The 24,141-nt window shown below is 46.1% G+C and overlaps 1 protein-coding gene across 7 annotated transcripts in view; it reads right to left on the reverse strand.

Moving 5' to 3' along the window:
- Sgms2 (sphingomyelin synthase 2) overlaps nt 1-20,724 on the reverse strand; it is a 69,091-nt gene extending 48,367 nt beyond the window's left edge. For 2 of the 7 annotated variants that reach the window (XM_050146632.1, XM_050146548.1), the window contains exon 1: nt 20,365-20,724. The gene's annotated coding sequence lies outside the window, so the exon portion shown is untranslated. Of the gene's footprint in view, nt 1-18,389; nt 18,541-18,870; nt 18,917-20,023; nt 20,316-20,364 lie in introns of those variants that run through there. The other 5 variants (XM_050146777.1, XM_050146697.1, XM_050146978.1 and 2 more) reach the window with 4 other exon arrangements.
- Between the last annotated feature and the right edge of the window lie 3,417 nt (nt 20,725-24,141).

Below are 24,141 nucleotides of genomic sequence, written 5' to 3' on the forward strand. Positions count from 1 at the left end.
TCTAACACTCACCTCATACATAGTGAGAAACTTTAAAATCCTCATGAAGAACTCACTGGGTTGCTGTCCATCTTGGGACATCCACGGCAATCTCTCTTTGGAGGGCTCTGCTTAGACTAACTTAACCACTCCTTTGCCAAACCAACTTCTGTTAGACTGGTTCTTGACTGAATTCAGTCCCTCAAGACCAATAAGAACTCTGACCCCCCGTTCCCCAGCCGACCATAATCTGCTACAGTGACTTGGTTAGCAATCCATTTCCTGTAGTTACCCACACCCTCGTCACAGTCCCAGCCCTGGTCCCTTGTTTGTCCTGGTGAGGTTTCTGAGATGTGATGTTTCTTGCTCTGGCCTTCAGCAGTCCGCTCCTTTTGAGACACTGTTTTGGTTTGGTTTTTGTTCTTGTAGCCTGTCTCGTAAATGACAGAGTTAACATGGCTTCAGCAACATCTGTCTCAGACATCTATGCCCTGCGAGCCTCCAGCATTCCTCCAAAGGAATCCCAGAACAAACTGCATCATGGCAGATTTATCTAAACTTATTTCATATGGAAAACTCTCCCACATACTAAATTCTGCAGGAAGGATTTTTTTTTTTTTTTGAGAGAGAGAGAACAAGATGCAAGTTAAGAAACTGAGCTCTGGGGACCTCAGAGTTATTTTCTGCCCACATAGAACTAAGAGTAAATTGGGAGCATAGGGTCCTTGGGGGAAGGTTAAGGGGGGAGGGGAGATGCAGGGAGGGGAACAGAGAAAAATGTAGAGCTCAATAAAAATCAGTAAAAATAAAGAATTCAAATATCAGGAATAACTGGGAAAAAAGGGAAGGAGATGAAAAACAGAAGTGAGTTAAGGGTAGCTGAGGGTTTTGCAACTGAATCTTGAGTAAGATAAAAAGGAAGAGAACATAAAGCACTCGGAAGCCCCATGCTAGGAACACTTGGGGTGAGCAGGCTCATCAGGATGTCAATGGGGACCTACTGGTGGGGCTGGGGTACCCCACAAGTTCCCATGGGCTGTCACAGTGGTGGTTGGACACAACTGGGCTGACACGAAAATGTCACAAAGCAGACACACGCTTTTGCTGTGAGCTCCCACGCCATTCATACACAGCCAGGCACTATCCCTTAGAAGTGAGAAGGGCCAACGATAGGAAGGAGCGTTGAATCTGCACTGGGTGTCAACTGGTAATCTCCTCAGTAAGCAAATTAAAAGAGTTAAAATGGGAAAGCAGAGAGGGGCTGGAGTGATGGTCCAGTTGTTAAGCTTTCTGCTCTGTTCCCAGCATCTGCATCAGGCGGCTCACAACTGCCTGCATCGCCAGGACCAGGAGATCTGCACCGTCCTCTGGGGGAGCCTGCACGCACAGGGTGCACAGAAACTCATGTGGGCGCACACATGTGCACACAAATAATAGGTTAGTTTTTAAAATCATCTAAAAAATAGTAGAAAGCAGAAAAAGGAGATTTCTTCAAGAATTTCTTTGGAAAGGGGGACAAAGAGAACCAGGGAACTCCCCAAACTTGTCTTTAGGCTCCTGAATTGAGGCTGAAGTTTCAATAGAGGGCCCAGGATAATCAAGTCTAAGCCATCTCAGGCCAGGCGTGCTCCCTGTGACCTCTTGTTGTTTGAACCGCAGTCTCGTTCTAGAATGTTCTGACAAGTTATCAGAGCTGGGTGAGATCTCTTTCCAGGGGATAAAACTCCCCCCACTGGCTGGGCCTTTTCCTTCTCCCAGCACCAAGATTCCAGGGGGACATCCCATTTCTTTGGGTCCACTGTTTCAGTGGTCTGATAGTCAGTTTGAGATGCATGGTCTCTTGACTTCATTCCTGCCAGTCATGATCAGTGAACAGAAGGTTAGTCATCTTGGATATCTTGGATACTATCTTATGAGAACAGTTAACCAAATGTGGCTAGTGTAACCAAGACCGATATTTCCTAAATCTTCCCGTGTGTGTGTGTGTGTGTGTGTGTGTGTGTGTGTATGTAATCTTTAACCCCCACCTGGTTAAACTTTCATTTGCATAAAGGCCCTGTGTGACATTCCCAGGAACTTGATGAGCCAGAACAGCCCAGCCCTCCTCCTCTCTTCCCTTCATTTCCTTTGCATAGATCATGAATTAGCCCTCACCAGATGAGACACAGTCACCGCCCACATTAGAATGAAAATTAAGTGACATAATTAGCCTCCCCACAACTCCCATGTGCTTGCTAACCCAAACAGGGCTGCCATGTATCCTTTCTACCAAATGAAACTGCCTTCTGCATTACTTTTGCTTTGTTTGGGTGTTTCTCTGTGTGACGCCAAGAATATCATTTTCCAAAATATTTACCTGATAGTAAAGACTACGTTAGGATGGGCGTGAGATTTTGCACATGGGAAATGCCCCGAGGCTTCATCTTACCTTTCTAACATTGTGGGACAAAGTAAAGAGGATCCTTATTCATTTGTGCTTGAAGCTTGCAGACAGTAAATGATCACAGTTCCAAAGGAGCAAAGAAATGTGTGCCTGTGCCCCGCCATCTTTACAGCAAGGGTAGACTATCCATTCATACACTCCCTCCCCGCCTGCCTTTCTGCGGTGCTAAGGACCCAAGGGAGAGGCTCACACAGGCAAATGCTCTGCCTCTGGCCTCCCAGTGTGGGTCATCACACTTGGTGATGTGCAGGGACAGACTAATGAATGAGTCACCTTCTAACGGTGGACACTGAGAGATGGGTAGGAGTAAGGGGTTTCCTAAGGGAGACAGTATGAGTGTTATACCCAGATCACGGAGTTCCCCCAAAAGCCTATATGTAAGAGCACAGAGCCTTTATTCTCCAACGTATTGAAGTGATGGAAGAGTCCCAAGCTCAGTTGGGGTTGGGCTTTTATAATAGGAAAGGTGGGGGCGAGGAATTTCTAAGGTTCAGGATCTCTGATTGGGTGACATTTGTCTGTGGGTGTCCAGGTGAAAAGCGAGGAGTGTGTGCTGTCAGGTAAACCTATCTACAATGGTTGGGACATTAGAAATTTCAAACTGCAGAGCCTCCCACATACTGCTTCAGCAACCGGGCACCACCACATTGCAAAAGCATATAGGTGCTGACGTAGAAGAGAACACGAGGATTCTTATGACTATGTATTAGGCAATAGGATACATTTTAGATTTTAGACACAACATCAAAAGCATAAACAAAGAAAATAGTGGGTAAACTGGATTTAATTAACTTCTGCCTGCCAAAAGACAGTTAAGAGGATTAGGACAATTTACAAACGAGGGCAACTCTTTTTCCTTTCCAAACACATAACTAGCAGAGGACTTAAACCCCCAATAGAGAAGCTGGAAAGCCTGCTCCATGGTTAAGGGCACTTGTTGCTAGTGCAGAGTTACCCAGATTCAATTCCCAGCATACACATGGTGGTTTACAATCATCGGTAACTCTAGTTTTGGGGGATCCAATGCCGCCTTCTGACCTCCAATGGCGCCAAGCACACGCATGGTACATATACATACAATAGTCACATATAAAATAACATAAATAAATATAATTAAAAAACATCAATACGCCCTTAGAAGGGCCCAGTTAAAAAGCACAGAAGATCTGAAGGACGCTAAATGTGGCCGTGCAAATCTCTTATCTCAGCCTGCAGGAGGAGGTTGAAAGACAAGGGCGCCTGCAAGTTTGAGCCCAGATGGAGCAAGACGATGTCTAAAGAACCAAAACCAAGCCGCAAACAACAATGGAACAGATACTTCATCAGAGAACACACACGGATAGCACACACCAGTGACCACGATCTCCGATGCTGTGTGTCATTAGGGGCTACCATTTAAAACAACAAAACACTGTTAGAGTCACCAGTTAAAGTCTAAAACCAACATCATCAAACTCTGCAGAGGACGAGAAGCTCCTGGCTCTCTCACACATTGATGCCGAAAATACAAAACCGTATATCCTCATTAGGTGACATTTTGGGCAAATTCTGACAAAGGTAAATACACCTGTAATAATTCAGCCACACAGCATGGCTGACACTTCCAGGTTCTAGGGCCACGTGTGCGCAGACAAGCACACTCAGGCAGAAGTGCCAAACGGCCCCAGGGGACCTTAAAGGACCCTGTGTGACCCACGTGCGACAAGGTTTCAGCACCTACGTCTGAGGCAACTGCATGAGCCCTTGCGCGCATGCGTGAGCTCCGTCATCTGCGTATGATGTAACCACATCATCCCCCTGTGCGAATGCGCTAGGCAGCCCTTAAAAGCAGGACGCCATGTTCAAGCCCACTCTGCAGACCGACCTCACTAATAAACTCCTAAGCGGGTTTGTTGTGTTTTTGTGTTTCCAACTCACTCGCACCAGGTAATTCCACTTGTCACGTTGAACAAACCAACAGACCTCCTTGGCATTAGAGTTCAGCTCTAGCTGCCTCCTGACTGTAGCTACAATCTGACCAGCTACCACCAAAACCATAAGCCTAAAATAAAACAAATCTTCTTCCCTCCCTCCCTCTCTCCTTAAATTGGTAGTCTGTCTCAGCAACTAGAGAAAAAAAAACATACTGTGTCTAATAATTGACCATAACTCAGCAATACTTACGGACTTTTTTTTTCTACAAAACCAAAACATTTTAAATACTGAGTTAAGCTGAAAAGCAATACTCTAATATTGAGGAAAACAATCCCCAGTTACATCCTTGAAAAACAATGTCAGTTTACTCAAACATTCCCAGATGCAACATTCCCCTACAATCCAAAGAACTCAAGGCTTCTAAACACACGTCCTAAGCACACCCCAACCTTAATAAAATCCCAGCTGTGGTCAAGGTGGAGTTACATCTTGTGACTTGACAACTTTGGTCTGCATCGTCAATGCTGCGTCCTACAGGTTTTCATATTGAACAGACACCTTATGCAGGGACGTTTCAGCTCTCGGTGACAGGACCTGTCTGTCTTCGTCCTGCTGGCTTCAATCAGTAAACAGTGTAAGTGTACAGGGTGAGGGGTGGCGGTGGGGGTGGGGATGAAGCTTAGCAATGAACAGGTAAGGGCAACTAAATGAAGCCAACCCTCAGAAGACTCCTTTGCTTCCAAAACAGCAAGCCCTTTAGGCTATCTGGAAAGAACATTGTTCCTGTTTGCTTATTTTAGTTTTTGAAATCTGGTTGCGTGGGTGTAGGGGGGGAATGTGTTTGTGTATAGGATACCAGGCATTGAACCCAGGGCCTTGGGCATGGGAGGCAAGCGCTCTGTTGCTGGGCTATAGTCCCCAGCCTCTAGTATGAACATTCTTGTAAGGCTGGTGATATGGCCCCATGGGTAAAGCCTGCCAACCTGATGTTAATCCTTACAGATACTGCCTCCATCAGAAATCAGACCACAGGGATCCTGGCAGGAATAGGGACCTTCAAGAGACACTGTGCCCCTCCCATTGGCTTCAGACCATTGAAACAAAGGTCTCTGAGAAGCTGGAATTTCCTCGGGAATCTCATGCTGAGAGAAAGAAAAACCTGAAGGTTGTTGCCTTCCAGAGCAGGAACCTGCCTCTGCAAAGAGATAAGACAGTTCTGACCTATGGGGGGGAGGGGGGGAGGTAGGGACACTGACGCTGGGACAAGGGTGACAAGGGGACAAGGGTGGGATGACAGCCAGACTGCTTCCTTACACACACTCCTTGTCTTCTATTTCAATCTAAGCCTCATTGAGACCCACAGCAAGGAGCTTGGGGGAGGTGGGATATCCACTGGCTCTGTTAATTTGGTCTTCTCCCCAAGGCGGCAACACAGAACAACACACCTCTCTCTGCTCTTCACTGTTACTCGGCTGTCTGACTGGCATGCTGAAGGGGGATGAGTGGCAGAGCCCAGTAAGGCAGGGTCCAAGAGCTTAAGCTCTGACCCTAACAACTCAGGTAACCAAACCAGACCCATGGCTATACAAATCAGCAACCAATATAAGTATGAGCATTTAAGCTGCATCTGGGATGTCTAGACCACATTTAAACATGCGCTATTTCAAATGACAGACTGCATTATTATTATTATTATTATTATTATTATTATTATTATTATTATTATGCTTCTTTCAGTCTTGCTCAGAGCAGGCACTGGCATTTTGAAAGCACTTTTTTAAAAATTGTTTTTATTGAGCTCTACATTTTTCTCCACTTCCCTCCCATCTCTCCCCTCCCCCTTCAACCCTCTCCCAAGGTCCTCATGCTCCCAATTTACTCAGGAGAGCCTGTCTTTTTCTACTTCCCATGTAGATTAAATCCATGTATGTCTCTCTTAGGGTCTTCTTATTGTCTACTGAAAGTCCTTCTTCATGCATGACCACGTTGGTTGCGTTGGTTGCAGGTCCTCATCCCTACAAATGACACAACTCTTAGGTATTTTAATCACTTCTTAAAACTGACGATCTAGCCTGGCAGTGGTGGTGCATGCCTTTAATCCCATCACTCAGGAGGCAGAGCCATCCTGATCTACAAATGAGTTCCAGGAGGATCTGAGTTCAAGGCTAGCCTGGTCTATTAAAGTAAGTTCCAGGACAGTCCGGACTGATGCACAAATAAACCCTGTCTTGAAAAACAATAAAATAAAATGAAAAAATAAAAGAAAAACAAAAATTGATAATCTATATTCCTTTTAAACCGTCCACATGCCTTGTACTTGACCGTCAGACAGAAACGCATCTACAGAAATAACAACCACATACCCAAAGTTATTTCTCAGCAGTTTTCAAAATTCCATGCAAGCCCTACACTGTAATTTCAAATACAAACAATTCATCTCGAAAGATCTTCCTTGTGGCTTCTAGGAACCACATTCACAACAACCAATTACACAGGCTGGCTACCCTGAAGGCCCTTCAGAAAGCAGCGTGTGCTGCACGGTGTATTTACTCTCCAACCCCAGCCCACAGGGCAGGAGGCCATGGATACTTCTCAGGCACAAGTCAACACCAGACAGAGGCTGACCCGAGGACTGGCCTCAGGACTCCACCTCCAATCTTGCGTTGCCATGACAGCCTGGGCTAACAGCTCCTGTTGACAAGTGTCTATGGCAACTCACCGCTGACACCACACTTCTTTCCACTTCTGCTTCCAAAGCCAGTGTTGAGAAACGGTGGGCATCACGAAGGAGCTTATAGGAATGGGCAGGCACACCCACGGCTCTATGTGTTAAAGCCTGGATATATTAAAAGGGTAGGGCTGGGTTCTCTTTCCGGACACTTTCTCTTACATTAAATTGTTTGAGGACAAGTGACTGTAAAAGGCATTTCTTTCTTTTAAACTTCACACTGAAATGATTGAGTCTCAGGATGCTCACACAGATACTCAAGTCACCGGAGTACGTGCTCAACCCTCAGACCTTTCACAAGTAACAGTTCGGTGAACGCAAGGTTCCAGAGGTCCTTTCTTTTATGGAGAAAATTGGAGTTTACTAAGAACAGGTTTTAATAAAAATTAAACCATGCAAATTGAGCTGGGGTGGGGGGTATGGGAGAAGACAGTAGTACATGCCCCGGAATGAGCACAAGGTTCTTTTGAGTCATCTCAGGTGTATCATTTGAAAGATAAAATTCAAGTCTGGCATGGTCGCACACGCCTTTAATCTCAGCACTCCGGAAGCAAAGGGTGACGGATCTCTGTGAGTTTGAGACCAGCCTGGTCTACATAATGAGTTCCAGGACAGCTAAGGCCCACAGAGAAATCCTGTCTTGAAAAAGACGACGACCATAACAACAAAAGCCAATCTTTTATTTAAAAAAAGTAAAAGTAAATAAATCTCACAGTTGTTCCTATATCACAGTCTGTAGTAAAGTTAATTATTTCTGTTTCTAGGAAACATTTGCAGAAAAACAAGGTTCACCCACACCCCATCCCTCTACCTAAAGGAATATCCATTCACTTAGAGTACATTTACTGTCTCCATGGCAACTAGTATAACTGGGGCGCTGCGACGGGAGGATAATGAAGAGAAAAACAAGGTGATTGGGCTGGAAGGAAAAACAAACAAACAACACACAAAAGCACCACACATCAGTGGTGAGAAAGGTAAAACCCAAAAGAGAAAATAAAAACAGGAGCCTTTCCAAAAGGAAGCTTGTGACATTTTGTAGTCACCTCCTACCCAGTCTGTGAACCACAGGCCTCCTCAGACTCAAGACACTTAGAGTATATTGGGTCACACAAACGTCTCAGAAAAGGTGAGGCTAGTCGTTCATAGTGATGAGGGTTTATAATCCCAGCATTCAGGAGGAAAAGACAAAAGGATCAAGAGTTCAAAGCTAGCCAGAGCTACAGGAGGCCCTATTTCAAAAAAGCAAGCAAAAATGCTAACTCTGGTTATGGTGGCTCACATATGCAACCTCAGCCCTTTGAAGGTGGAGGCCAGCCTGGGCTCTGTAGCAAGACTCTGATGAAAATACCAAATAAATAAAGGAACTGTGTAGAAGGACTTGAGAGATAACTTCACTCACGGAAAAGAGAGGAATAGGAGAGGGGTGTGTGGGTCTTTTGAAATAGGCAAATGGTTTCCGTAGGGTTTCCGTCCAAATCCCCACACAAGGGCAGGACACAAACGAAACATATTGGAAAGAGATGAGGAGAAAGATGCAATCCTGGACAAAAGCCTCAGGCCAGGCAAGGCAGAGGGGACTGGGGGCAGGTGGCTGGAGGGAGAGCATCAGAGAGATGGGCGAGGGTACAGCCTGGTCCTGCATTTGCTATATGGCAGTAGAGTGACCAGACAGTCCAGGAACTTGGAGACAGAGCATCCGTAAGCCAGACAGTAAAGAGAGAAGAGAAGGTTCCCACTGCATATACTGGAAATGGATGCTTCTGTGTTCTAAATCCCTCCTCTGGAAAAACCCTCTACCTCCCCCCTACTCACCACATGCATTGCTAAACCCAGTGGTGGCTGGGTTCTCACCTTACTCAACTACGACTTACAACACAGCTGATTACCCCACTCTCCCTCCAACAAACAGTCAGCTGCACCTGCAACGTGGCGCTCCCCGCCTGCCCTTGCCTTGTGGTAACTCCGTGTGCTGTCCACCTTGACTTACTCATTTGGCTATGAGTCAGGAGTTCCCTGTTTACAAAATCTCCCCCCACTTGATACTGACGGCCTTCATTGCTACTCCATGTTGACAATTCTGGCCCTAACCTGGGTCCTAAAAGTTAGGTCTCAGTCACAGCTGAAATCAATCTCCACTAAGGGTCAACTAAAACTACCTAATTACCAAAGAGTAAAGTTAGCTATCACATGGCTCCCGCCCACGGAGAGATCTCCGACTAGATCGTGTTTACATGCCCCACCCACACACCCACAACTCACCTGCTGCCATTTTCCACCTCCAGTACCATCCCCTACTCCACATCACTTTCCCATAGAATGTTCCCAAGGCTTCAGAATGGAGTTCTTACCTCTTTCTGCCACTAGCTACAGGGCTATGCCACAAATACAAGTCGGTCATTCCCGGTCCCTTAAGCACTTCATGTTGCCTTCTTGTGACATTTGGAATCATCATCATCCTCTTACTTCAGCAGGAGGCCCTGCGAGTCAGCCAGCTGCCTCCCCCAACCCCACCCTGTCACTACCGTTCCTCCCATGCTACAGCTGGTCTCCTATGCCTTGCATCTCCTGTCCTGTTCCATAGGCTGGTAGGCATGGTACCCTCTGCTGAGCCTTGAAAGCCTGACCTCTTCTGACAAATCCAGTCAGCCTGTTGCAGCAGAAGGCCTCTCCGTCACTATCTACTTCCTTCAGAGAACCCGCCCAAACCTAAGTGGATTTTCTTATCAGCATCATTTGCTTGTCACCCTGTCCATCTCTGAGAACCTGGCTTCTCAACACAGGCAGACTCTGCATTTGAGGAGAAATCTTAACTCCTGCTCCCTGCTGCATTCTGGAACGGAGGAAAATGGCCACAATGGGCACATCTGCTATTCCAGCACTGAGACGTGACAATCTTGAGTTTGACACCAGCCTGAGTCACCAAGTAACGGTCTAAAGAATTAAAAAGGCTGGGCATTCAGCTCAGTGGTAGAGAGCACTTGCCTAGCGTGTGTGTGTGTGTGTGTGTGTGTGTGTGTGTGTGTGTGTGTGTGTGAGGGGGGGGACATCTAGCATATAGCAGGTACTCAAAAGATGCTGTATAGAGCATCAACTTTAGAAGGAACTGAGGAAGACTATATTATTCACGAAACTCCAAGTATGTATGAAATCCAAGGCAATTTCTCCTGAGAACCAAGTGAGAGCAGAGGCTGAGTCCTTAGTTACCCCCACCCCACCTCTCTCTCTCTCTCTCTCTCTCTCTCTCTCTCTCTCTCTCTCTCTCTCTATCTCACACACACACACACACACACACACACACACACACACACACACGCTCTACTGTGCCATGTCTTACATCCTGATTCTATCACTTCCAGGTAAACTGCTGTGGCTCCTTCTAGAGGCTGAATGAGGCGTCAAATAGCAGCCTGGGGGGCTGGAGAGATGGCTCAGCAGCTAAGAGCACTTCTGGTTCTTACTGAGAACCTGGGCTCAGTTCCCTGCACCCATACACAGCCCACAACCATCCATAATGTCAGTTCCGGGGATCTGACGCCCTCTTCTGACACACCCACATATGGTGCAGACATACATGCAAGCCAAACACAGACACACATAAAATAAAACAAATCAATCTAACAGGGGAAAAAAAAGCAGTCTTTTGGAGTAGCTCTGCAGTAGGGTCCCATTGTTGCCCACACAAGTTATGATGCATTTAATGGCTTTAAAACATACATTTCTTTCCTAGGCATTCTGGAGATAAGATTTCTCACTGAGCTACAGCCAAGGTGTAAGCTGGCACGGGGTGGGATAGGAAACCCATTTCTTTGCTGAGCAAAACTTCTAGAGGCTATGTATGTTCTTGAGTCCTGGCCTCATTCCACTTTTAGGGCCAAACTGTGGCCACAGGAATTGTCCTAATGATGCCAACTGTCTTGCTTTAATCTGCTTCTCCTGTTAACTTACAAGGCTCCTGCGATAAAACTGTGTACCTACATGACCGAGGATGATTCGGGACAGCTCAGCCATGGTGACTGAGTTTGATTTCTGGAACCCACACAAAGGTGAAAGGAAAGAACTGACTCCACAACCTTGTCCTCTGAGCTCCATACATACGCACATATTTCTGGGCCATAGACACACGCTATAAACAACGATTTCGTTAAAAAGAAGAGTCAATGAAATCTCCGGTACATAAGCTACTGTCCTCCGTAAGTTAAAATAAATAGTCCTTATCAATTACTAGAAAGTCTAAAATTAAAACCAATAAAATCAGAGATGGAAAGATGACTCAGTGGCTGAGAGCACTGGCTACTCCTCCAGAGTACCCAAGTTCAATTACCAGCAGCCACACGGCAGCTTACAACCATCTTTAACTGCAGTCCCAGGAAATCCAACATTCTCTTCTGGCCTCTGTGGGCACTGCATACTCGTGATACACAGACACTTAGGCAGGGAAAACACACATAGACATTCATGAAAAAAAAAGTAAACCAATAAAATCTTGTCAAATAGAGGGCCAAAGACTGGTCTTTTGGCTCAACTTCTGTGCTGATGGGAATGGGAGAATGACTTCATTCTTCCTGGACTCAAGAGGGCCAACCAAACCTTTGGCGATACCACACTGGAAATTAAGTGTCCAAGTTTTCCAAATGCATGTTCTAGCCCTGACTGTTTACAGGCAAGACTGTAAGGAGCAGCGACAAAGCATGTTTAGACAGGTCTGATTTTTCTTTCAATTAATTCCACATCCAAGAACATGGGGGGGGGCACACGACAGTGAGAGTCTATATCTGACCAGTGGTTAGGCTCCATAGTCCGACGGCTACCTTTGAAACCTAATTCTGGAGCTATGGAAGCTGCTCAGTGGGAGAAGGCCTTAACTGGCATGTGTTGATGCTGAACTGACCTCAGAATCAAAGAAAAAGAGAAGTTCATTCTAAGGCACGCTAACAGAACATCGGAAAATATCTCTGTTTCTCAAATCAGAGGGATCTCCAAGGGTTGGAGGTAGCTCAGTGGTAGATGAAAAAATAAAATGAAGATAATCATAGTGCCTTGTTTTTAGGAGTCAGTGAATAAAAGTTCTAAGGACTGAGAACAAACCCTGGGACCAAGCAAGAACTATGCATTTTTGTTAAATTTTACTCTTCCTGATTGTTGCATAAAGCAACCAATCTGTCCCATGCTCTCAGCCTCAACTAAAGTACCTTAGGGCATGTATTTTACATATATGTAAACATATTATGTGGCATTTCCCCAGAGGTGGCCCACACACTAATTTAACCAGAACAACACCCTGGGTTGCAATTAAGCTTTCTGGAACAAGGCAGTTAAAGAACCTGCTGAGCAAATGCAACTAACAGAAGACAGTGGCGGCCCTGCTGAACAGCTGTCCCAGGCCTCCTTCAGAAAGACACACAGCAAGGACAGTAGGGTTTGTGATTCTTAATGGCCTTGCAGTTTCAGGGACAGTGGTGCCAATGGTACAGTACTTCCCACAAGGCTATGCTCTGAGAGGGCAGCACCAGCTGTGATAGAGTCTCCCTCCCCACATCTGCATACCCGCAGGGGAGGGCAAGCATATTGTGCCCGCTCTTCAAGAGCTGGCCCAGCACCCACAGAAGCACTTCTATTCCACGGAGGTGACCCACCCGCCATTCACTGCCCTTTAACACCAAAGGGAATGGGACAATAGGAGACGGAGTCAGACCCCACCAACCCAGACAAGCTGTATCACAAAAGAAATTCAATTTTTGAGGCAATAGGATAGAAACCTCCGTTTAAATTAGAAATGTAGCTTCTATGTTAAAAAAAAAAAAACCTAGCAAGCATGCATTCTTCACATGGTTTCTTCACATTGCGTCTCATAATCCACACAATCACCTTCTGACATAAATAATGTTTTATTCCCATTTTACAGCCAAGCGGAGGGGGTTCTTTAAAGTTACCCGGTAGCAAGCAGGGTTGCACAGAAACACACTCATGTCTGCCAGGCATGGCACTTTGGTGGGCACAGCTTCCCGGGCTTAGGCACAGAGGGCAGAGAACCATCCGAGGAGGTTATAGATACCAGCCCTATGTCAGGATATGGCCCCAGAAACCCCACACATCTCTGAAGCTGCTGAAGAGATGCCGGCGCTGGGAGGAGCCCTGGAAGCCCACGTGGGGTGGCCTTCAAACCCCTGCTTCTTCCATTCCCTGCTGTCTCTGCAGTTCTGGGTTCCTGAGTCTTGCTAAACTGCCCAGCTCCTCCACTTCCAGAGAGGAGACGGTAATCTCTGCTTTGCAGGATTATCTGAAGATGGCAGCAACACTTCAGGGGATCGCACTAGTGTTTTAGTATCTACAATTATTTACCCTTCTCTCTGTTTTACCCCAGCATCTCCGTCTTCTGGGTGGCAAGGCTTAGAACCAACACAATTCTTTGTCCTCTCTCTTTTTCAAAGATTTTTCCCCCCACATTTAAGTAATGTGGACCTTCTTGGAAGGGCCCCGCTCTTTTTGGGGACTGGCCGCTGTGGAACAGCCGGTTAAGGATCTATGACTTAAGATCACTTTTTCTCCCTTCCACTTCCTTCCACAGCCCTCAGTGAAGCTCATCCTCTCATGCCTTCCGTCAGCATTAGATCAGACTAACAACTAACACAGTCCTCGCAACTACTAACGCCTTTAGGATGTCAAGGCGGCGTGAAGGCACACCTGGCGACAGGTGGTTCCCCAGCATGCTTCTTTGTGGTAGATGCAGCAGAGAACCCTGTGATTCCATCTGTCCTCTGCTATACCACAGCCCAGAGGGTCAAGAAAGAATACGGACCCAAGAGGAAGGAGATTCCAACAGGCCTGGGGCGCTAAGCACCACCCTAAGGAAGGATGCAGAGCCTGCCTTTGGGACAATAAAGACCACCTCTCATCCAGTTTCCCACCTCAAGGCTATCTCTCCATCTGGTGGACAGAAAAGCTTTCTTAAGAATTTTAAAAATTCTACTTACTGTAGAATTGTGCCTCCCAGTTGAGGGAGGTGCTCGCCTTTAATCCTAAAGGCAAGAGAATCTCTAGTCTTAGGCTAGTCTGTTTTACAGAGTGAGTTACGGGACCGACAACACTACACAGAAAAGGCTGGGCGGTGGTGGTGCACACCTTTAATCCCAGCACTAGGGAGGCAGGGGGGAGGGGGTGGGAATCTCTGTGAGTTCAAGGCTAACATGGTCTAAAAGGACAGGCTCCAAAGCTAAAGAAATCCAGTCTTGAATATCCGAAATTAAAACAAACAAACAAACCAAAACACTACATAGAGAAACCCTGTCTCAAAACATAATAAACAAAGAAACAAACAAATAAAATACAATAAAATAAAGAATGTGTACAAAGATGGGATTCCAGACATGGCTGAGTGGTTAAGAGTACTTGTTACTTGTTTCTCTTCCAGGGGCCGAGTTCAGTTCCCAGCACCCATAATGGGTGACCCACAACTGCCTATACACACACAGGTTAAAAAAATAAAAATAAGTCTTTAAATGGAAGAATGTGCAAAAAGTTTTATCTTAAAAAATTACGTGACAGCCGGGCGATGGTGGCGCACGCCTTTAATCCCAGCACTCGGGAGGCAGAGGCAGGCGGATCTCTGTGAGTTCGAGGCCAGCCTGGTCTACAGAGCTAGTTCCAGGACAGGCTCCAAAGCCACAGAGAAACCCTGTCTTGAAAAACCAAAAAAAAATTAAAAATAAAAAAAAATATGTGACATCACGGGGGGGAGTGGCACACTCCTTTAATCACAGCACTGGGGGGGGGGCGGGGACAGATGGATCTCTGTGAATTCGAGGCCAACCTGGTCTAGAGAGTGAGTTCCAGGACAGGCTCTAACGCATTTATGTGAAATCAATTTAAATATAACATAAACAAATTATAAGGCAACATTTCAAGTTGTTATAACAAATGGTATAAAGGTTGGGCAAAGGGGAACACCACATTCAGTATCCCATTTACATTTTAATCCTAGCTATTGTTCCTTTAAAGCTTCCTTTGACTCACAAGCCACGGTAGATCAACTGAACTGAATTGGGGATCTAAAAGATGCTGAATCCCACACTCCTTCCATCTTAATATGCTTTGCAAAACCATACAGATAAATCAACTAATCAACTACTTTTTTGAGACGGGGTTTTACTACGTAGCCCTAGTCAAGTTTTCAATGTTGCCTTCTATTTTCATTTCTATTTCCAGTTAATATAAACTTTATGTTAGCCAGTCGTGGTGGCAGGCACCCATAATACCAGCTGTGGGTTCAAGGCCAGAACTGTCTTCATAGCAAGAAATAGAAATGAAAATAGAAGGCAACATTGAAAACTTGACTCAGTAACAAAGAAGGCTTGACATACTTGTAAAACCTGAGAATCTCTATACAAAGAAATGTACTCTACTCGCAATGAAAACAATGGGCAATGCTTGCATTTTCATTAAATCAGCCTGACAATTTCATACGGGTGACGCACAAACTTTTTGAAAAAGTGAAAAAGTGACCTGCTTAATCCCAGCACTCTATGAAGCAGAGGCAGGTGGATCACTGAGTTCAAGGGCCACCTGGTCTTCATGGTGAGCTCTAGAACTACACTATGTAGTTTTATTTATTTACCTCAAATAAGTAAATAAAAATGGATGCAATTTATCCTAAAGTTAATATACTAAATATAATAATATAAACATAGTATCTGAAAATATTTAATGCTATCTCACTGGTGCGGATGATGTAACTGTAGAAATAAAATTTCTTTTTCAGAGCTGCCTGGCAAAATTAACCCGGTTCTTCTCTGCTGTATTTTCTCAAAAAATAAGGTTAGCTTCATGACTAATAATAAAAACATAAACAGTCCTTTAAGAAAGCTGGAATGTTCTCTTTTCATCAGATAATCCCCAGAGTAAAGAACCAGTTCCCGCTGGGCAGCTCCACCAAGCTTGATCCTCAAACCCAAAGCTGTAAGGAACAAGTGAGATTTCAAAGAAAGGAGAGGCCCTAGAGATTGTGACCCTGGTGAAAGCATGGGCTGGGCTTGCCACACGGCCCTGGGTTTGATCTCTAGAGTTCAAAAATAAACAAACAGAACATTTTTTCTAATACTGAAAAATAGCCTTTCAAGAAAACAGCTAAATTAAATAGATTTCACTTTTAAAAAAGCAAAGTGGTGACTGAAAAATAATCATTCTATATTGCTATTTAATTAAAAAAAAGTGAAAACGTGGGCTCAGCAGAGAAAAGTGGGGATACGCAGGATCCAGGTGTGACTGAGCCCCCACACTGGGAGGTTCACAAGCATCTTTAACTTCTGGGGGATTTGAGGCCTTTGGCCTCAGAGGGCGCAGTACTCAGGTGCACACACTTCCATATAGACCCATGCATACACATAATTAAAATTAAAAATAAAAGAAGCCAGGCGGTGGTGGCGCATGCCTTTAATCCCAGCACTCGGGAGGCAGAGGCAGGCGGATCTCTGGGAGTTCGAGGCCAGCCTGGTCTACAAGAGCTAGTTCCTGGACGGGCACTGTATCGAAAAACAAAAACAAAAAAAAAATAAAAAATAAAAAAAAAGAAATCTTTAGAAACACTGAAAATTGGAAACAAACTTGGTTTTGGTTCAATATGGAATTGGTTCAGAAAACTAAAGATGATATGTGTTATATGAGAATCTCCTAGTGACATAAGGGTAGCTTATAATTGAGTTTGGGGGGAAAGTTAGAATACATAAAAATCAAGCCCAGGTTTGTAGAGAATAGCTTTTCCGTTTGGCAACTTTTGGAAGTTAATTAACTCTATATATCACTTTCTCCCCGATAAAAAGTTAAAGAATGTCTACCGTGGGGCTGGAGATATGGCTCAGAAGTTAACAGCATTGGCTGCTCTTCCCAACAACCCAGGTTTGCTTCCCAGCAGCGACGTGAAGGCTCACAACTTTCTGCCACTGAGTTCTAGAAGACCCATCATCTTCCTCTTCTGGCCTCCACGGGCACTGCATGTGGTACCAAGCAAGACCCCCAGATACACAAGAGTGCCACCTCCCAAGGCTGTGGTGGGGAGTAGTTCTAGGGACCACTAGCGTCTGTCCACAGTCATCTCAACCCACACAGCACTTGAGTGCCCACACAGGAAGGTAAAATGCTAAGTGATTGTTAAGGTGATAGGTCTATTCTGCCCATTTTTCTAACTACTTCTTAACATTAATCCTAATACAAGGGAAAGCAGGACGTGGGGATACCGACACACGTGGTAATCCTTTTAAAGCTCTATCTTAAGGCTTTGCCAAAAGGAAATCAGTCTTGGTTGAGCTATCTTACCCTTAAGTTCTTTTCAGTGAGTCTGTTTGACATTATTTAAGTTAATTTGGCAATATCACTTTAATAGGCAAAGCAAGCTATCTGCATTGTGCTCAGTCACCCAAGAATAAAGGAGCCCAACTCAAGAACCATCAGTTGGCCACTAGGAAGGCAGCCCTCCCCTCCCACCTGTTCAGTCATTTCTGGTTTCCTCCCAGCTCCCAGCGCTCCTCCTTTTCAACCCCATAGCACTTGGGTTTTGTTGACTGGACCGTAAGTCACAAGAGCAGTACCAGAATCTCCATTGTCTCAGCGCTGTTATGTATACACAAGTGCTAGTATAGAATGGGTGCTTAATAAATGTTCCAGTGCTAGTATAGAATAGGTGCTTAATAAATGTTCCGCATTGAAGTCGAATGACTTAGTAAATATGAGTTGGATGACGGACCTGATAGTAGTAGTTCAGGATTCGCTTCTACCAGAAGGCGAAGGAAGGCTACTCCTTCTTTAGTCCAGAATTATTAGGAATTGTCCACTAAAAGGAGGAGGAGGAAGAAGCAGGGCAGGGTAGTGCACACCTGAAATCCCAGTACTGGGAAGACTGAGGCAGGAGGCCGCACAGTAAGACTCACTCTTTAGTCCCTCTGTCTGTCTCTGTCTGTCTCTCTCTTTCCCTCCCTCCCCTCCCACCTTTTCTCTCAAAATATTACCTGGAAGTATCACTTTAAAAAAAAAAAGGCCACAATCTGTATTTCACTGTCTCTTTTAACAAATGTAAGATAACCTCTGTATATTTTGTTTAAAATCCCAAAACAGCTGAGAGCGTAACTCACTGAGAGTTGCACAGTTAACGCAGGGCCTGCCAGTCACTTAGACTCCTCTGCACCCCCCCCACCTCCATGGCCACGGCCCCCTCCCCACACCCCAGTGTTGTTAAGATGTCAGAGCAAATGCTTCAGATCCTTCCAAATACCTCCTAGGGCTTTTACCAAGCTCTGGGAAAAAGAAACGCAGAACACGGTGAAACAGACTACTTACGGGTGTGTTCCCGAGTTTCTCGGCAGGTTCATAGGTCAACCAGCTCAATTTAAAAATGAAACTAACAACATCAAATTAAAGATTAACTTTCTTTAAAAAAAAAAAAAAAACCCAAGGGGTTGGAGAGACAGCTCAGACTCAGCTGATAAAAGCACTGACTGCTTTTCCAGAGGACCCGAGTTCAATTCCCAGCACCCACAAGACAAGCTGTAACTCCAGCTCCAGGCGATCTGGCATCCTTGTACGTGCAGGCAAAATATCAACGCAAATTAAAAAACAACAACAAACCTCTTCAGCTAGGAGACCATAAGCGGACCAATGAAATGGGCTATAAAACAAAAGAAAGGAAAAAAGGAAGGAAGGAAGGAAGGAAGGAAGGAAGGAAGGAAGGAAGAAAGAAAGAAAGAAAGAAAGAAAGAAAGAAAGAAAGAAAGAAAGAAAGAAAGAAAGAAAGAAATGCTAGATAGCGCTCTACAGATACCTTCTTCCTGCAAAGTCCAGGCGTCTCATTCTCTGTCTGTCTGGGCTGGCTTTTAAGTCTCGTAAACACTTACTAGTTCTCACAACAGAGGGAGGGGACAAAACCTTCTTAGGAATCCACCCTGAAACATTTGACTTCCTCTAAAAACCTCCCTTTCCACCCTAAGGGAGTAGACCCGCCTTTCACGAGCTAACCTGGGCCGGACAGGTTCGACAGAAGGAACCTGGCGTTTACCTCAGCCTCCTGGAACTTGCGATTCCTTACAGGTCAACAGTTACAGTTTAGTGGAGTCCGCTTTGGAGAAGACGTTTATGATCAGACCTTCGTGCCTCCATCCTCAGTTACTACCCGCATTAATCCCTTATTTACTAGTCAACACTGTTTGAAGTAGTCCTAATCTCATTTTACGGGTTCCGGATGTTAAATGTAAACCAAGGGTTCAGGGTTAGTTAGATGACGCTAGGAGTGAAATGCAAAGAACGGAACTGTTAAAAAGTCCACACGAACCCACGGACAAAAAGAGTTGAACCTCTCCAAAAGTTCAAACACATGTCAAAATTATTTTAAGGTCACCTTAGAATAGAAAAAGCAGGTCTTGAAAACAGAGGGACGGCGAATTAATAAAAGATTACAGGAAATAACATCTGAAGTATTTGCTTTTGAGATGGAACTATCACCGGACCCACACACTGTGACAGGGTACGGTCCACTCCCACCTCTCTGTGCTGACAAACCCTGTCTTCCTTCCTTAAGGGGCGCAGGTCTGAACGCCAAAGACAGGGAGGTCCCCTTGGGCAGCCCCGGGCTGCTCTTGTGCACAGATCTTCAGCAAGTGACAGTCTCTCCTTCGCCACCCGAACTTCAACCCTGACGCCCAGAGTGGCGCTGCACAATCTACGGTTTAACCTGTGCCATTTCAACGCCACCAACCAAGTGCCCGAAAAGGGGTTCCAAATGAATGAGCAGCTGGCAGGGAGGAGAGACAGCCACCAGCTGACCCCCAGCAGATGAAAACTGAGGAAGGATGCCCGGGGCGGGGCGGCCCGGGGGAGGCGGTGGCGGTCAGAGCCACGTCCCCGCTGGAGCCACGTCCCCCGCGCGCTCCGCAGGACGCGCAGCCCGCAGCCCATCCTCCTCCCGGCCCGGCGCTCACCGCTCGCGCACGCAGCCGGTGCTCGCACGCCGGGGGGGCACTCGCTGGGCGCCGAGGACCCGGGGGACCGGGCCCGAAAGCTGCAAACTTTGTGCGGGTCTTGCCCGCTGAGGAAGCCGCTCCGCCCCAGGCCTCAGTCCCCGCGTTGCAGCGAACCGGGCTCCGGGCGACTCCGGCGGCGCCGAGGGCGGGGTCTCCGACCGGCGGAGCCCGGGGCAGCGCGCAGCTCTGTTTACCGCGGGCCCGCCCTCCCTCCGTCTCCAGCCCGCGCCCTGCGCGCTCCTGACATCATTCATTCTCGCACTCTCGCCTGCCCTCTCCGGCTCCCAGCCGTGACTCACCCCGGGCCCGAGGCTCCCGCGAACTCCCGCGGCCGTGTCTCTTCCCGGCGTCCAGGCGAGCTCGAAAAACCGGTGCGACTTCTTCGGAAGGCGGTCACAGCCGACCCTCCCCTCTGCGGCCCTAGAAGGTGCAGCGAAGGAGGGGCTTGGCACGCAGCGCGAGGTGGCTCCCAGCCTCAGGTTGAGCGCAGAGCCCGGCAGACCTCCCTGAACGCGGGCGGGGATCAATCTGGGAAAGTTCTCTGGGTGCCGCTCCCAGTAACTTTCAGGGGTGGGGCCCGAGAAGGGATAAGCCACCTCCGCACCTCCTCGGGTTTCGGAAACTGCTTCCCGATTGCGACGTGTGCGGGCCGGGGACACCCGCGCTGACTCAAGGGGTGGTGCCCCGCCTAGGTCAAGGGGGTGGGTTTCCAAACATCATAAGACCGCTTGACGGGGTTAGTCACCGTGCCTAGTGGCACCACTAGGTGAGCTGGAAGGGTGCTTGCTCCTAATGAGGTTAATGATGCTAACCATCTTGTCATTTGCCCCGTTAGGTGAATTGCTTTGGGGCAAGGATGAGAAACCGGAACCAGAATGACCACTGGAAGGGTGACTTTCTACGTGAATGGACTTGTGCGTTTCTGTTGCCTTGGGGGCACAAGTGACCGTGTGTGGTTTCTCTGATGACCTCAGCAGTAGGTTGTAGGAAGGATCTTCTTCTGTCTAAAAAAAAAATGGTCAAAGCTTGGCATTTCCTTGGAGTTGCACTTTCCACACTTGGTGATAGTTCTCCAAGTCAACCAACCATGGTCGTCTAACTAGGAATCGAGGCAACTGCTGAACCTTTAATGAATTTAACTGATAGAAATGATTTTTTTTATGACAGACTCTACTTCCCTTCTGGTTTTGGTGCATATGTGTAGGATCGCATGGACTGTCCTATGGGAATGAACATATAATTAACAAAAATAAGGATAAGCATGTTTTGGTGTTTAATTGAACACGTGAGGGAGGTCCCAAGCTGGCTGGTCTAAGATGATGTCACAATACAGAAGGTTAAATGAAATGGCCCTGCGATTAACCACAGGCCAGATACCATTGTGGTGGGGAATGCCCTTGGTTTTAGGCTCCAGAAAGGTAGGAATCCAGAAAAGGGCATCAGCAATGAAATTTCTTTTCCTTGGGTTTATTTTTCCTTTTCAGTAGGAGTTCATTTTACATTTACAAAGCCCAGGCGTTTTGCCCAGAAGGCAATAGAAATGGATTGGTTTGCTAGCTTGCTGTCCGAGTAAATGGAAATTTGAACCAACAATTTTTTTTTTCTCAACAGCCACAGCTGTAATGCAGAGGCTTAGTGTCTGGTACATGGGTGACACAGAGGGTCAAGAGTCTATGTAGGTGAATTTGGGTGACCCCTGCCCCACGCACCCTACTTTATGATTCAAATGTGTGTACATTAAGGAGATAGGGATAAGTAAAAATTTCTACAGAACTCAGAAAAATGACATTATAGGGTTTTTTGAACTATGTACATGGACAGGGTTTTGGAAGCCCCAAAGTCCTGTGTGCACAGTTGCCGGATACGAAGGCACAGGTTGTGTGCGGAAGGCTGTTTAATGGGCAGCTTGGGACATGTGGCCCTATTGTGCTTCAGCTGGCTGTCCCACCAGGCCACTTAAAAAAATAAAACTGGGTGTGGTGAGACGCTCCCATAAACCTAGCTCTCTGTTTGTTTTTGTGAGACAGGGTTTCTCTGTAGCTTTTGATTCCTGTCCTGGAACTAGCTCTTGTAGACCAGGCTGGCCTTGAACTCACAGAGCTCCACCTGCTCTGCCTCCCTAGTGCTGGGATTAAAAGCCTACGTCACCACTGCCCGGTATTCCTAGCTCTTTGGATGCAGAGTCAGGATCACTTCAAGCCTGCCCTCCTCCACATAAAGGGACTTCTGGCCAACCTGGGCTAAGTGAGACCCTGACTCTAAAAACTTTAAACACAAAAACAAATGAGTAAGAATATATTTATGAAGGGCCGGACGGTGGTGGCACACGCCTTTAATCGCAGCGCTAGGGAGGCAGAGGCAGAGGTTTATGAGTGAACCTTGTGTAGTTTCTCTGTGACACTCACTCATTGGCTTTTTTTTTTAAAGGCAAATTTTAGGACTGGGCAAGATAGCTCAGCAGTTAAGAGTACTTGCTGCTCTTACAGACAAGGGGGGGAGGGTTCAATTCCCAGCCACCACATGGCAGCTTGCAACCTTCTGTAACTGCAGTCAGAGGGGTTCCAATGCCCTCTTCTGGCTTCTGTAGGCCCTGCACACTAATGATGCACAGATATCCCTGTACACTCATGCACGTACAAATAAACACAATTTAGGCCTGGCGGTGGTGGCGCACGCCTTTAATCCCAGCACTTGGGAGGCAGAGGCAGGCGGATCTCTGTGAGTTCGAGGCCAGCCTGGTCTACAAGAGCTAGTTCCAGGACAGGCTCCAAAACCAGAGAAACCCTGTCTCGAAAAAAAAAAAAAAAATTATGNNNGGGAGGCAGAGGCAGGCGGATCTCTGTGAGTTCGAGGCCAGCCTGGTCTACAAGAGCTAGTTCCAGGACAGGCTCCAAAACCAGAGAAACCCTGTCTCGAAAAACCAAAAAAAAAAAAAAAAAACCACAATTTAAAAAAAAGCAAATTATTTATCTTAATGCCTATGTTTTGACAGTAACTTTGTACAGAAAGAGGTGATTTCTTTGTCTTTCTTTAAATTTAGCTTTTCTTGCAATGCATAAAGTTAACTAAATCCATGGTTTATCTTTTTTTCAAAAATGTTGCTTGTTTGGACTGGAGAGATGACTCAGAGGTTAAGAGCACTGGCTGCTTTCACAAAAGACCCAGTTCCATCCCTGTAACTCCGTTACCAGGGAATCCGATGCCTTTTTCTGGCCTCCGCAGGCAGCAGGCAAAACACACATTCAAATAAAATAAAGATAAATAAGTCTTTAAGACTAAATGATGTTGATGACCTTTCTGAAGGAGAGAAAGAGCTGGAAATCAAACTCAGCGGTACAGTGTTTCCCAGATTTGTGAGCTGGATCTCTGGGAGGGAAGAGGAAATCAGTGCCCCTGAGAGAAAGTTATGGTAGGGTTAGGTAGGGCTGGCTGTGGTGGTACAAGCCTGTAATCTGAGCCCTGGGTAGGATTATGTAAGAAGATCCAGAGATGGATCAGCCTGGACTACCTAGTGAGACCCTGTTTCAGAAGGTTGGAGGAGAGCAGAGGACAGCTTGTAGGTAAATGGTTCCTACCAGTTGCTTTTCTAAGCCAGGGCACCCTGTAAACCAGCTTTCACAAACGTTTCTTTGGTTTGATAAAGCAAACTGATTAAGGCAGGGAAAAAAATACATCTATAGTACTTATCTTTTATTTTATCTTCCGCTTTCAACATATCTAAAGTCTGGTGTTTGATCAGTGAATTTTATTGAGTTTCTACTTGGTTGTTTATCTAAGGATCACCCTATGTCCTTTCTAAGAATGTCGAAGCAATAGGAAAGGTGTTTTCTTTTTTTTTTCTTTTTTAATTCTATGAGGCTGTTTATGGAAGTGTCTTTTGTAACCTCCCTCACGTCGTGTATTCTGCCTGGACTGTAATTATTAAGGGAATAAAGGAATGCACAGACAGGAACAAATAAGAAGACAATTCTGTGTAACGGAATATCACGTAACCACTGGGAGAAAAAGAATAATATGGTTCTACTTTATACAATGTTTGGAGGAGGGAAGACAGTGAAACCACTTTAGAAACCAGG

The sequence above is a fragment of the Alexandromys fortis genome, unplaced genomic scaffold (assembly GCF_014885135.2).
Source record: "Alexandromys fortis isolate MF-2015 unplaced genomic scaffold, M_Fortis_MF-2015_v1.1 scaffold_19, whole genome shotgun sequence".
Taxonomy (NCBI): domain Eukaryota; kingdom Metazoa; phylum Chordata; class Mammalia; order Rodentia; family Cricetidae; genus Alexandromys; species Alexandromys fortis.